Source organism: Periplaneta americana, chromosome 1 (genome assembly GCF_040183065.1).
Source record: "Periplaneta americana isolate PAMFEO1 chromosome 1, P.americana_PAMFEO1_priV1, whole genome shotgun sequence".
NCBI lineage: Eukaryota > Metazoa > Arthropoda > Insecta > Blattodea > Blattidae > Periplaneta > Periplaneta americana.
Genome location: NC_091117.1, coordinates 185,368,681 through 185,385,286, shown reverse-complemented (window position 1 = coordinate 185,385,286; position 16,606 = coordinate 185,368,681). Strand labels below are relative to the sequence as shown.

General features: G+C 34.8%; 1 protein-coding gene across 1 annotated transcript in view; it reads right to left on the bottom strand.

The window, feature by feature from the left end:
• LOC138705165 (protein takeout-like) overlaps nucleotides 1-16,606 on the bottom strand; it is a 54,429-nt gene that overhangs the window by 21,216 nt on the left and 16,607 nt on the right. The window lies entirely within an intron of this gene.

Below are 16,606 nucleotides of genomic sequence, written 5' to 3'. Positions count from 1 at the left end.
ATCCACAACACCTGATCGAACCATCCTACTTTAATGTTTCCCCGGCGCCGGAGCGAATTTTTCTCCTCAAATATTAATTGTCAATATTACAGATATCATTCTGTAGGACAAATTAATAAATCTATACTAATAATAAATCTGTAGCCGAAATGTTTCTGGTAATTTTAGATTTTCCAAAAATAATTGGTCCTAACATATATAATTAACCGTCCTGAAACCGAAAATCGCTTTTTTGAAATTTTTGTTTGTATGTCTGTCTGTCTGTCTGGATGTTTGTTACCTTTTCACGCGATAATGACTGAACCGATTTATATGAAAATTGGAGTATAAATTAAGTTCGTTGTAGCTTAGAAATTAGGCTATATGGCATTCAAAATATTTTATTTAAAAGGGGGGTTATAAGGGGGCTTGAATTGAATGAATCGAAATATTTCCCTTATTATTAATTTTCATGAAAAATATTACATAACAAAAGTTTTTTTAAAAATAACTTCCGATAAGTTTTATTCCATGCAAAATTTGGGTAGGAGTGATTTAATGAGATAAATGAGTTTCAAAATTACAGTAACAACGCCATCTAAGGCGGTGTAATGAAATAAAAAACAAATGATTTTGTCTATAAGGGGCCTTGGACAACAACAATCGAAAGCTCTGAAACATACGGTAGCCTAAACGACTTTTCATACAAGTTGAGAGGATGCGAAGGCATTTCCTTCCCCTTCTACTTGCTCTGAGTCCGTTAGTAAGAGACCGGTAGCTGTTACTTCTTATTCTTGCACCCCCAAGTTGTACACACAAGAAAATAAAATATTAAATAAAGTATATAATATACAGTGACAAGATGTTTGACAATTACATGTTTGAGTATATTTTAGTGTCGTTCTTACAATATCTTCAACTAATAATTAATTAATTAAATTAAGAAATGTTAGTTTGTATTATGAAGTCAGGGGGAGTGACACAGTGCAGATTTTCCCGTTGTGTATGCTTATAGTAGCAACTAGCGTTGAAGAAAACATTTATCTTCTGCTGTCAGTAGCTTTTTAATGTGCCAGTTGATATAAACAACAATCAAATGAAATACAAACGCTTAGTATAGATTTTCCAAATATAGATTACCAGTACACATTTTCAATAATAAGAATTTTTACTATGTTCAAAGTCAATTAGTCGAACGTTAGTAAGATAGACAGTAGCATCTTCCCCTTCACGGATGGTAAAGAGTGTGAGTAGAGGGGAAAGCCTATCAACCAAACTGAAATGAGGATTACATAGAATGTTTCTGTGTTTGTATGAAGTAATATCGGAAGCTAAATTAACCGATTTGTATAATTAATTATTAATTCACCATTGGAAAGTGTAGTTTCTCTAGATGGACATAATGCTATAATGTTATTGCAATAACTTCTGACTGAATCGAGGACAGGTAAGATTAAAATAGCTTCTTATGCACAGAAAACTTGATAGGCATTCGTTTCCTATATTTCCTAAAATAATTTTTATGACCAAATGAGTGGTCTCTGGATCAAAATGATCGCATTTTAATTTTTTAATACAATTTAAATTAAGTAACATAATAAACGATTTATTCTTCTATCAAACACAAATGTTCCCTGGATCAGATGTCCTATTTTAATTATGTAATTACTTTATATTTATTTCCAACGGGTGCAGCGGAGCGCATGGGTACTGTTAGTTTATAAGAAACTAATACCATGTTTGTTATTCTGTAATTTAGAACTAGAAGCTAAACATTTTATGTTCTCTCTACTTAGTGTAACAATACACTATATAGTTTTGAGAAATTAATTTTCTAATGTTCTTGTGGATACTCTCTATAACTGAGGCATGCTTTCACACAAAATGAAATGTAATTTAAAAGAACCTTCATAGTAAAAATTGGAAATGAGAAATCATCATCTATGAAGATCAACGCTGGAGTCTCACAAAGCTCGGTCCTTTCTCCTTCCCTTTTCAATATTTACATTTCTGATTTGCCTACAGTACCTTCATTACATTAATATTCTCGTTGTATAAATATATTTTAGATTTAGATTTTTTCTCCCTATAACATAGTTCTAGTAAACTTGTATTAAATTAATTCTCATCATTTTACTAGCTATCTCAACAATTATAATTGATTGAACTAAATTAGCTCATACATTATTACTTTACCTTAATAATAATAATAATAATAATAATAATAATAATAATAATAATAATAATAATTCTTTATTTATACTGGCAGAGTTAAGGCCATAGGACCTTCTCTTACACTCCACCAGGTCACAAAGTATACAAGCAGTTAAAATTTAATAAAAAGTTAAAGAACAGAATACTAACATATTACAAAAAAAATAATAATAGCATAATCAAATCGACACTAAACAACATGAAAATAATACCATGATAGAAAAAAAAGAAAGTAAAATACATTGGAATATAGTGAAAGCAACTCATTTAGTACAAATGGTTAATATGGAGAAACGTAAGGAAGAATATATAAAAATGGAATGTAACAAAATGATAATAAAAAAGAAAATAAATACAAAAATTAAATAAAATTCACGATAAAAAGGCTATGATAATAAATTCATCGGCTGATAAAGAGAACAAAAAGGGGAAAGGAAGGAAAAAGAAACATATAGCCTATATTTTTACAAAACTGTGGCAGAGAAAAGGGCTTATAACTGAAAGGAATCCAATTCAGAAAATGCAATTTTAATTTATTTTTTAAACTAGACAATGTCCGACAGTCTCTGACATGTTGTGGTAGAGAGTTCCAGAGATGGGCTGCAGAGTCAGTGAAAGATGAAGAGTAGAAGGATGTTCTGTGTTTAGGAATGGAGAGTGTGATATGGTGTTGTGAGCGAGTATCTATTTCGTGATATGAGGACAAATGTTGAAAACGAGAAGCTAGGTAGCTAGGGTTAGAAGAATATTGAAGAGTAAAGTGAGAGAGTGAATAGTTCTTCCCTCTTTGAGACGGACCCAGGACAGCATATTTAGTGAAGGTGTGATACGGTCAGATCTACGGACGTTGCAAATAAATCGAACACATGCATTATGAACAAGCTGCAGTCTGTCAGTCTCATGTTAAGGTCAGTGTAGAGAGTGTCACAGTAATCAAAATGCACTAAATACTTCTTGAGAAGCAACGCAAGGAAATTACCTTATAGGTTTACCTAGAATTAAATAAACATGTACTAGTCGTTAAAACTTAACTGAAGAATATTCCTCGAGAATCTTTTAAGTGTAGTGTAAATATTCGTAATTTAAATATGTATTGTATTGATTAAGGCTGGTTGAGTGGAAGAGAAGGTCTTATGGCCTTAACTCTACCAGCGAAAATAAAACATTCTATTCTACTCTTTATTAACATTTCTATGATCGCAGATGATACAGCTATATACGCAACTCACTCGGACATCCTCAAGGCTAGATAACGTTTATAATCTACTCTAAAACCCATAACTACTTGGCTTAACGAACGGCGTATATCTCTTAAACATAGTAAATGTGAAACCATATATTTTCTTTATGGCGTCCATATCACCACTCTCAGTTATTACTAGACAATATTACCATCCCATGGAAGTCTTCAGAAAAGACAGTAAAATACTTGGACGTTCCTATAGATCAGGCCTGCACAAGGTTTGCGCTCTCCGAGCCGGCTCACAGCTCATGAGCGGAATGCAGATATTAGCTGCTCTCTGTATAAGGGTGGACTGGAAGAAGGGGTGATCTCGTACAAAATGTACACAAAAGGAAGTACTATTACGAGTGTTTGTGAAATGAATTCCCGTTCAGTGTTTGCAAAATTATCTTGGACTAATATTAATTAATAAAGAAATATTTATTTTACAGAAATAATAGAAATTCTATAGCTACTTAAATGTAGAATATCATTTTGTTATATTTATCAGTACATCAAAACGAGGTTTTATGCTGTTGGCAGCTGAAAGGGACAGTAGCCTACTGATCGTAATGAAACATCAGTTACAGATGTTCGATGTCTGCCTTTATTAAAGTTGGTTATAGAAAACAGTTGCTCACAAATATAAATGTTGAGCCAAACATAGCAATCATTTTCGCAGCCAGCCTATGTAGTCGTGGATATTATTGCTAATGTTTAGTCTTGTAAAACTCAACCAGGCTAGTAGTATTATTCAAACGATCTTTAGCCCTTAGGTCACATTGAAGATCAATAAGTTCGAGCTGTAAATCGTTAAATGGTAAATGTTATGTTCCGTCTTTTAGATTCCTCCATACTGTACTGTAGCAGTAGGTAAGCAACGTGAAACAGTTACTGAGAATAAGCCTACACACTGCACTCCACTAGCTAGCTGAGTAGTCGTTTCCCTCTCCTCTACGTGAAGCAAGTCTATGTCATTCTGACGTATCTTCCTCTCCGTTTCGGCGAGGGTAAACACAACTCACCTGTTTGTGCAGGTATGATTTAGATTGAAGACTAACTTGTGAGTACCACATAAACACTAAACTTAATCTGGCCTACTCAAGGCTCTTAAAACTTTATTCTTTTATTAACAGAAAGTCGTCCTTACAATAGTAATATGCGTTACAAGAACGGTATGTTGACGTTTCCATGTTCGAGGAAAAGATTGAAAAACCGAAACGTAGTTGAGCTTTTTTAATTTCCGAGAATATGAAAACAAACATACCGCTCGTGTATCGTACATTATTTTGTGCGAAGATCGTTTATTACATACCTGAAAGAGGAATTTCTGATTAGTTGCAATGAAATCTCCATCTTGGTTTCTGTTCAATGACGGCAACTTTGGAAAACAAATATATCTTTCTTCAACATTGTTCCTATAAAATGTTTTCTGTGTATACTATACTCCAGCAGGCCGTGATATACGTCTGTCTTCCCCCCCCCCCCCGTCTATAAATGCGAACTTAAAACAAACGGTAAGGTTATGTAATGATTTATTTTTCATTTTAATACTTTAAGAAAATTATTTATTTCTGTACATTGAAATGATAACAAAATTATTTATTTCTGCACACTAAAATTAATTGTCACATTTGTGCAGTTATTCAGAGTCACTGGAGCACCACCACCAGTTTTTTTTATTGTGAAACTTTTTTGCATGAATATTGATTTTCCAGTTTCCGTCGAAGTTGAAGCATTAGCACTATAGATGGCAGCATTTGATAAACCCTCCGTCTGGCAGGAAGTCGATGCACTGGAGACTGTGGTTGCAGTTTTGTGAAATATTTAAAATATTTAAAAACAATAATTAACAGTGCAATTTAGGTGAAATTGCAGCGGTAAGTTTCTAATTTATAATTATTACTATATTGAACGTCTTTAAAAATAATACGTTAAAAGCCTAAAGCAGTAAAATGAATATGACGCTTAAGCGGTAAGAATAGGGAAATTGTTATGTGTGTTACGTTGGGAATACTGAATGTAGTATTTCACACTTACCGCGTATTGGTTTTGTGCGGAAAGCAAGCAAATACGCACGATCTCGCACAAAGTAATATTTCAGTTCTATTATACACTTCGTTACTCTGCACTCTAAGCAGTTATACATGTTCAATTTGGGGTGGTGCAGCGCCAAACAAAATTCTTCTCAAAACCAAGTACTACGGACTGCTCTGATAATGCACCATGGTTTGTCCGTAATTCACAACTACATAGAGAACTGGGATTATACACTATACAATAATTCATCCGTAGGCGGGCAGAAACATTCTTCTCGCACCACGGTTGTGCTAGCAATAATTTAATAAAGGGCTCGCAAAAAAGAAGAAAAAGAAGAAGAAGAAGAAGAAGAGTGGTGGCCAGCAGAGGAATACGGAGCAGGGGAAGGAGGTAATTTAATTGTTACTTAGTAGTGGTAATAATAATAATAATAATAATAATAATAATAATAATAATAATAATAATAATAATAATTTTTTATCTTCAAAATAGATTCCAAACTGCCACTTCGTTCACCGATGTGTTCAGCAAGATATCACAAACGGGACCGAGTCCAATTCTTTCATAGGTTTCCAATTGCCGACATTTTTAATAGTCATTAAACTGACAAGTGGGAAACTGTAAGCTTACTTCCTTTGCAATTGACATTGTCATTCATTACACTAAAGTCTCTTTCAGGAACATCAACGCAGCATAAGACTATATTACCCCGATAAGTCTAGAAATGGGCCACAAGATAGATTTCGGCGCCACCACCATCTTGGACAAGACATCAGGTTACTGGGACATGGTTATCAAGGAAGCCATCGAAATCCAGCTAGATGGCAATAATTTCAATAGAGACGGGGATCTACAGCTGAGTACAGCACGGAAACCTGCCATTAGAGATGGCCGATATTTCACAAACCGATATTTTGTCACAGGTATTTTTTTGTCACAGATAAACCTGTGACTGATGACGCGAAATATCTGTGACAAAATATCGCTATCGAAATCTGCTCCGTATTCAGTACTCTGTGACTGAAATATCACTAGTGATCGATTCAGTACTCTTATCTCTGAGGAACAGGGAGTCTGTGACGTTCTCACAACTTTCTCCTCTACGTCGTGGGTTTGCGCATGCGCATGATACAGTAACAGCAATCGGGCGGTGACATTTTATTATTTTTTCGTGATATTTTGTTCAATATTATTTTTTGCAAAGTGATGATTTGTTGCAAAGTTATTAGCGGCATTATAATAATATAATCATCAGTCTGATATTTTTGTTTTCATAGTTAGTCTGTAGCCTATATATGTTTTATAAATATTTTATGTCTTCCCCGAGATCTTTACATTTTCATATAACTGTGAATTTATATTAACTTATATGTATTTTCCACTCAATTTTTACGCAGTAACAATATTTTTTCAGTTATACTTTTAATTACAAACAGAATAGTTAAAGGAGCCTACAACATTATTTATGCTCTTCCGAACTTTCGAAGCATTTCTCAGAAGCCGACAACAGTACCTATAGTATTAAAATCGAACGAGGCAAAACTGGCTAATATGGTGGGCAACTTATTTGGCTAAACTAACCTTGAGGTAGTTTTCTTCGCATTCCCCTTATACACTTTGCATATACGAATCTGTGACAGGTCAGGTTTGGTTAGTTTAAGCTTTTATTATGCCTAGACATATACGATCAACGACTAAACTAGCGTTGAGGTAGTTCTCTTCGTACTCCGCTCATACACCTTGCATATACGAATCTGTGACAGATTAGGTTTGGTTAGTTTAGGCTTTGCTATGCCTTGCATATACGATCAACTGCATCTCCACAAAAAATCAAATTCAACGATTTTCACTTCCGATATCACCGAAACTACCTCAGTTTAATCCGAACAACTGCATCTCCACAAAAAAAATTCCTTAGAAATGCAACGATTTTCACGTCCGAAATCGCCAAAACTACTTCAGCGCTAGTTTCACCATCTTATTATAAATGATGTAGTGATTACACGATTTAAATAATACCATTGATTACCAGTACTACTTTATCTTTTGTAAAATCCTATCTGAACAACTGTTTTGTTTCGTAATTATTTTCCAATGTTTTTCCGAATACTTATGTTTCGTTAATTTTTATTCTATAACTGAATATTATAATGTTAATGCACGACTAAAATAATTAACCATTATATTATATACAATAAAAAGGATCAATTTTTAAAACGATTAGGATAATCACATAACCTCAATTTCTCCATATCCAACTACATTTTAAAATGATCAATTGATTCAATCTCTATAATATAACCTCTTGGTACATGAGGTTAACTTTTATCATTTATTTAATTATTAATGGTACATGTACATAATTTATTTGTTGGAATTTCCCATATAAATCACTGATGTGTGGCGCGTATAGAGAAATCGTATTCACATTTCATTGCTCTTCAATATTTCCTGCTAGTTTTTATCGGTGTGACAAAATATCGGTGTAATTCATGCATATTGTGCTTACTTATCGATATAAAATATCGGTGTGACAAAATCACAGATATTTAATTGTCACAGTCACAGTTGTCACAGATACTTGAAAATATCGTTTAAGCTCATCTCTACCTGCCATCAATACGCTTAGACCTCCAGCACACGGCATACAGTCGGGTCCAGCAACTAGCTCCTGATTGGCCACCGCTTCCACCAACCAGAATGCGTCTGGCGGTCGGGACTAGGAACGAGCTCCTGATTGGCCCGCAGCGGGAAGCCCTACTATTGTATATATACCGGCTAGACATGGTCTCAAGTCTTCGGAACCAATGGAGGCATGGGATGCTTACCCTGCCTGCCATTTTAAACATCATTCATTCTTTCTTCGTCCCCTTTCATTCGTTCGTTCTGAAGTCACTTCATTCCCTGAAGAAGATGACATCGAAAGCTTGGAAGCAAATCTCCAACTAACCTGGCTCAGAACTCGAGAAGAGTTATTCTAAGGCGTCATTTATACACACTATTGGCTATTATGATCGCATTGTTCAAAGTACATTTGCACATAATTGGCTGCTAATGATCTCATGGGGAGTTAATGACCACATGGTTTTGCCTCTAATTGGCTGCTGTTGAACTCATAGGGTAGAGTTTATCATATTCTCGAGTAATAGAATCATGAAATTCATTCCCTGGAGCGTCTTTTGCTACTCTACAATTTCTTCGAGTCATCATTTCGGGATTTAGGTTCCGAATGAAGCCGAACATTTACAGTTTATGTGACTACACCTCAATATTGACACAGTTTATAGGGATTACATCATTCAAATATTACCTGCACTGCGGGGAGAACAAATTAAATTTTCTTTTGTCACCGACGTATCTAATTCGCAGTAACATAAACAAGTATGTTAGTTCAAGCAAAGTTAAAAGCTATTACGTAGATCAATAATTACGTTTTAAGTACCAATACATCTATTTAACTCCAAGTTTTATCTAAATACTGTAATAAGTTTGTAAGAAAACCTTTTATAGAAATAACCTTTCTTTTAATTTCATTATTACTGCAAATAGAAAACACTGACTTGTAGATCAAATTAATCAGAATAAGCTGATGTATGAGAAAAGGGTTTCAGAATAGCTTCTTGTTGCATTTACAAGCATTCTGTATTTAAAAACAATGTAGTTTCAACAGTCCCAATCACGGGGCTTTTCTGAAAGGTGTCTTTTATTTCTATTTCCAAATATTATGAAGGCTAAAAAAATTATATATTTTGATGAATAGCTTCTTAAGACCAACCTACTTCAAATTACTGAAAATAAATTACTCAGAACATAACTAGTTTTACAACAACAAAAAATTAATTAAAAAAAACTTTCGGAATAGCGCCACCTCACGATAATAATTAGCATTCATGGTAGGCGATTTGGGTACCTGAACAAAATAAAACAAGCAAGGAAAATTGTAGCACCAAAGCTAATAAGGAGCTCGTCTCCTTTAGTTTTTATATAATTGCATAGGTCCCGCTAAAAACTTGCAATTTATTTCAAGGTTAGAGCTTTTTTCCTTAATTTTTCAGCGTCTAATATAACGTCAATTTCAGGGGGAGATAGAAGGGAAGCACATATTAGAAGTTCTTTTTACTTCATCCTTCAAGTCAGTGATAATCATTTTCGCCTTACAACGCAGCTTATTCTTCATATTGCCAGATTAACAGAGTCCAATAAATTTAAGGTTGTTTAAACTGATAGCTGGTGGGATGTGAACAGTTGCAGTTGCCATTCGTTCAGAAATTTAAGAAAGAGTAGAGAGCCTGTGTTGTGAGAATATTTACAAGTGTCTGAGGTTTGGCTTAGCTTGGCTTTACAAAACACTTACGGTCTTACTAATAAAAATTCTATATACAGACGTTTAACTGTCTTATACTTATACAATGAGTAGCTCGTTTATAAATCGTGTGTAAATTCCTTACTAATAATCACTACATACGTCGTGTATAACAGTATAACTGTTACACAGCTGCGTCATAGTTTCGTCATTACTTCGTTACGAAAGGTAATAGAATATCTGAGGTTTTCTATTGCATCCGGTAGAGCGCTCTAGTGTGTCGTGTTAAATATCGATAGTACAACTGGCTCTAATCGATTACCACACTACACTTTGGTCAAAGAGTACAAGCTACAGCAATATTATTCTAATAATTCTATGATCTTTGGTTAGTTCTCCTGTGGTTACAAGGTGACCATCATCATAAAATGACAGTCGATACGAACAGCTGTTAGAGGGGCGGCCATTTTTTCTCTATATACAACGCTTAAACAAGGGGTTTCGTGTATATAACTACTTCAAAGCAATTCCCATTGTACAGTTACAGCCTGTTTATACGTCCATATCTTATTCACGGTTTATTAGTAACGTTTTCTGTCTCAACTCTGCATAAGTCTCGTATAAAAACTATACATGGTTTATTAGTAAGACTGTTATTGTTAGGCACGCATTGATCCATAATGCACCCTATATGCCAGGGCTGGGCACATTACGTGATTCTGAGAAATGAGCGCTGCGTGCTTTAAAGAGCGCGTCTTGCGAGCGCTGTGACGTAAGCATACTGTATGTCATTCAGTGTCCGTGCAGTAGTGATTCTGCAGTATGAGACGAACTTTGAAGACGGAGCTTCCGCTCATACACTAAAGCTTCCCGTTAACTCCCAATGCTTTTAATGTATCATGGGAAGAGGAGTTCTTTTTGGTAGAGAGCAGTGGATTAGCAAAGTGTTTAATTTGGCATAAAACACTCCAACTGATTAAGAAGTTCAATATCCAACGGCATTATTCTTTACAACATGCTACTGAATATGACAAATATGTTGGTAATGAACGCCATAAATTAATACAACTTAAAGAAAATGTTTCTCAGGTACATTATATCAGAATATCTATTTGATATTTATATTGCATTATAAGTTATTATACATTTAGTAATATATAATTTTAAATTATACAAATATTATGATATATCATAGTATAGTATATTACAGTTCATTATATATCATATATCATATTATATTATCATGAACTGTAATATACTATACTATGATATATCATAATACTTGTAAAATTTAAAATTATATATTACTAAATGTATTATAATAAATTATAATGCAATATAAATATCGAATAGATACTCTAATATAATGTACCTGAGAAACATGTTTTTTTAAGTTGTATTAATTTATGATCATATCATATCATATATCATATCATATCATACCATATATCATATCATATCATATCATATATCATATCATATCATATCATATCATATCATATATCATATCATATCATATCTTATATTATATTATATTATATTATATTATATTATATTATATTATATTATATTATATTATATTATATTATATATTAACAGGATGACAATAATGCACTTAGTGAATCGGTTATGAGAATTAGCTACAGAATTTGCCACGAAATTGCAAAGGAATTGAAAACATTCAACGAAGGTGAAATTCATCAAGCGATGTTTAATTATATTGGCAGATGAACTCTGTCCACAGCAAGTAGGGGAAGTGGAAGCCATATGCCTGTCTCGTAGAACCGTAGTGAGGAGATTGCAATATGTGCGTATGGGTTATGTAAATACACGTAATGATTTGTGTGTGTGCATAGAGCGAAGTTTATTTCATTAAATTAATGAGTGTTATAAAGTCTGTACTGTACAATGGATTGATGTAATATCCTTATAAACTATTATGTACTGACAGACTGAATGGCTAGAACAACCGTGGCTCTTGTTATATCAATGCAGGTAAGGTAGCTGTAATGTGAGTCCGCCACTGCGTGAGCGTTCTGCAGTGGCTTGGAATTGAAGTGCCTTGCGGAGCGAGAGCAGCTCTGGCCGACTAAATAGAGCCGCTCTCATGCCCGGCCCTGCTATATGCAATGAATGTCTAAGTTCGACAAGTGGCCTGAGAGCATTGGTGAATCCGACACTGACAGGTGGGCCATCCTGCCTCAATCCCTTATACAGCCAGGTCCCATTTCACGGACAAGTAGCCTGATAAGCTCCAGGGCAAGATAATTCCATCGCGACCTAGACACGAATCGAACCCGGTCCACCTGTATGGAAGAACAGCGCACTAGCAATCGAACCATAATGTTTGAGGATTCTACTGTAGTGGAGTGCACATTTTGTCGATCCAATTTAAAGGCAAAACCTAACGATTTAATTTATGATACATACATAGGCCCTAGTGTTCTACCCATGGGCAGGTCTTTCACTGCAAACTCAGCATTCTCCAATCTTTCCTATTTCCGCCTTTTTCTTAGTCTCCCCATATGATCCATATATCTTAATGTCGCCTATATTTCTTCCGTTTCGAACTCTTCTCCCGTTCACCATTCCTTCCAGTGCATCCTTCAGTACGCAGTTTTTTCTCAGCCATTGATCAACCAGTTCATTTTTCTCTTCCTGCAGTTTCAGCAACATTCTTTCTTCATCCACTCTTTGCAACACAGCTTCATCTTATTCTGTCTGTCCACTTCACACGCTCCATTCTTCCCCATATTCACTTTTCAAATGTTTCTAGCCGCTTCTCTTACTTTGTCTTAATGTCCATGATTCTGCTCCATACAATGCCAGACTCCACACAAAGCACTTCAATAGTCTCTTTCTTATTTTTTTCCAGAAGTCCGTAGAAGATGCTCCTTTTTCTATTATAAAGGCTTCCTTTGTCATTTCTATCCTCCTTTTCACTTCCTGGCTGCAGCTCATGTTACTGCTTATAGTACACCCCAAGTATTTGAAGCTGTTCAATTCTTCTATTGCCTCATTTTCAATTCGCACGTTTACCTTGTTTGTTTTTCTCCCGACAACCTGGTCTTCGTCTTGTTTGCATTTATCCTCATCTTATACTGCTCACAACTATCATTCAACTCTAGTAGCATACTAGTTCCCTTAGTATTGTCTTCTCTTCTGCTAACAACGCCATATCATCAGCAAATCTTATGCACTTTATTCTTCTTCCTTCTACTATTACTCCTCCCATGTTTTGAAAACAATTCTTCACTAAATCCTCCAGTAGATGGTGAACAGGGTGGGTGATAAAGGGCATCCTTTTCTTACTCCTCTCCCTATTTCATTTCCTTCAGACATTTCTTCTCCTATTCTGACTTCGATTCGTTCTTTCATAGAAAGGTCAGTAACTGCCTCTTCTCTTTCCAATCCACATCAAATTTTATTTAGGATCTCATCAGTTTATTCCAATTCACTTTGTCTAACGCCTTTTCTATGTCCACAAATACTATATACATTTCTTTATTCTTCTCTAGGTATATTCCTCAGATTGTTCTTAGCAGTCCAATTGCATCCATCGTACATTTTCCCTTCCTGAAGCCAAATTCTCTGCTTTCAATTGCCCTTCCATCTTACCCCATATATGCCCGTAACTTTTATTTTTGAAAAAAGTCTTCATTTTCACAAATGTTGCTTCTTGTAGTCATAGTAAGAGAATGACAATGCAAAATCTCCGCTTACATAATCATTAGTGCCCTTTTCACCGTGGGTCGAAAACGACCCTGTGGGCACATGAACAACCTTTTCATGCATATTACAATAAAGACATTATAACGATTATTTACTGAATCTGTTGGACATAATTAATAAAAAAAATGACTCCTTTGCTCCAAAAATTTATTATTACACTTGTATTTTGTGTATACAAATACAAAGGGGCATATGTACAAAACTACTATGCATATAAACTATCTCTGTTCCTCAGAAATTCCAGGTGGGTACTATGTAATAGGGCGTATCTACTGAGGTTGTTGGACATAGTTTAGTCAACCTTTTACATGTTTGATATAATAGGAATTTTTTTATTACTGTAAGGATTCAGTTTTTACAAAAAAAAATATATATAAAACAATAAATTTACAAAACTACTACTACCAATGAAAAAAAAATTGCACAACTATAGCATCTTAAATCAAACAAAATATACCGGTAAACACTAACCAAATAAGTGCAATAAGTGAATGTAAATGGATGTACATCACAAAAAAAACTACGCATGAAACATCAGTCCCTCCAATTATCCCTGATGCTTCTACAGAAGAGGCCCAGGAAGATAGTTGTATTTCTACCACGTTTTCATTTTCACAATCTTTGTTATGAACAATTTCATTGCAATCTACAGACTCCTTATTGACAAAAAGTTCAGCTGGAGCCTCAAGTTGGCGATGGCACAGAGATTGTTACAATCTTCGTCAACAGAATCGTCACCAGTTTCATTACCATCACCTTCAGGAGGTTGTAGAACCACTCAATATTTGAAATATTTTCTTGAGAAAATACTGTCTCAAGTTCTTCCACTATTTCGAAAGTGGTAAGACTCTTTTTGTGAGATTTGTTGTAATTATCTCTAAAATAAGGTAAAACAAACGTCTTACAAGAAAACATTCTGATGGATGCAGATAAAAAAGTGAATTAATTTCTTTCTCCATGTTAATAATCTCAAAAGAAGTGCTTATACAAATTTTGGCCACTCAACCGCAATTACTAGGGCCGTAAAAAAATAAGTTCGCCAGGGGAAGTTAACAGAAAAAAAAACACGATTTCATTGGAAAAATTTATTGGAACAGATAAAGCAATTGTAGAGCTATTTTTCAACATATTCTCACCGGAATTGAGATATTTGTCATATCATGGGATCGACAGAGACTTGCAAACAGCTATCAAACGCTGGATCCGATCCCAAGCGGCTGACTTCTAAGACACAAAGATACAAAAATTGACCCCATGGTGTGACAGATGTCTCAATTCCAGTTGGGGATATGTTGACAAATAGCGCAACAATAAATCTCTCCATGCAATTGTGCTTTTTTCTGTAAACGGCCCCAGGGAAAATTACTTTCTGGACAGCCTTGTAATTGTTGTCGAGTGGCCAAAATTTGTATAAGCACTTCTTTTGACATTATTAACATGGTGGGAAAAAAAAATTAAATTTTTTATTTGCCCTCATCAGAATGTTTGCTTGTTAGCTGTGTTAGCGGGATAGTAGTTTTCCTAAAAAATTACTTCACGTATTTATAAACCGTAAATGTTTCGTAAATTTTCATAGGGAATATGAAAGTAAAGAAAATCTGCTCACAATAATTATCAATAATAATATTACTAGAAAATTTGTCAAGATGTACTAAAGGTTCCCTATGTGCCCATAGGGTCGAAAACGACCCACGCCAAATTACTTACACTATTACGCCTCGTGTAATCATATTGGTTACTGCATGCCCTATGTAATAAAACAATAACAGAACTAAAATACTTAACAATGAATTGTCTACTTACATTTCTTTGTTGACGTGCATTATGATCAAACTGAAGAGTTACACATTTTCAGTTAAAATGCATTGCAGAGAGATACAACGGAACAATTGGACAAACTAAAGTGTTGCCAATATATTATCGAACGCATAATGATGGTGTTCAACCGAAAATTTAAACAAATATTAAAGGAACCAATAAAAATATGACGTGAGTCGTTAACGACCCTGTGGGCATATATGGGTTACGAGGAAGGGTTTTCAGTAGGGCATGATGGATTTGGTGAAAGTGTTGATGTAGACTGAAAACTATGGTGAAGGTCTCTTGTGACGTAAATGCGTCCTTTGCGATTAATTTGAAATTGTCTGCAGTATTTACGTCACACGACGAGCGTCAGCCCATAATTTGTGAAATAACCTTGATTCCGCCTCGCTGAAACTCCTGCGTGATCTGTAACGTGCTTATACACACAACAACATTAAAAAGGATTTATTGTCTTTATTTTAAAAGACCAACACAAATGACGTCCTCAATTTGTATATTCCTACCGGAAGCACTATAGTACCTAATCTACTAATGAACATTCAATTCAACTAATAACTTACAAAACTAACAATGTTATTATCTACATTCTACAGTTATAGTGGTATAATAACACGCTACTTGTTTTATAGAAAATCGTTACAATTGTTCCTGTTTTCACTCTTGTTTACACACCGATTACTTGAACACAAATGAAGGGACTCTGATTGTGAAGCAAAGGGCGCTTATATCCGAAAGTGGAGTAGACTCCAGTGGCGGTAGAACTCACTTCAGAGAGCGAAGAACCACCTTCAACTAGTGAATACGAGCCGTCTTCTCCACAAATGTTGTTTAGTCAATTGTCCGAAGGCAGGTTTGAATCTCATAAGTAACATAAATAAGGCATCACTCATGAGGCAACTAGGCCAAGAGATAATGGGGTAGTGTGGCCAGTTCCTTTCCACCTCCAATGCATACATCGCCGACTATCTACATGTTACCAGGCTTCGAGACTTTGGACCCGATACAATAAGTTTACTGTGCATGCACTATAGGTTATTGACTCGCTGCAGGTAGATAGAGATGTGCTGAGGTAACAACGTTGCTATTTAGAGTAGAGTACGGTAGTATGGAGAAACACACATATATATACATTCTGAAAGTAAATATACATTACACAATGACAAGTCAAAAGAATGTGAAAAGCATTTATTCTCCTGTCTTTTATAAGCATTTGTGTTTAATTATACACAGTGTTAATGGTGGAAATAAGCATGTAGTAATTTTTTCATTTATCCTATTGGTCGTCTTTAAGA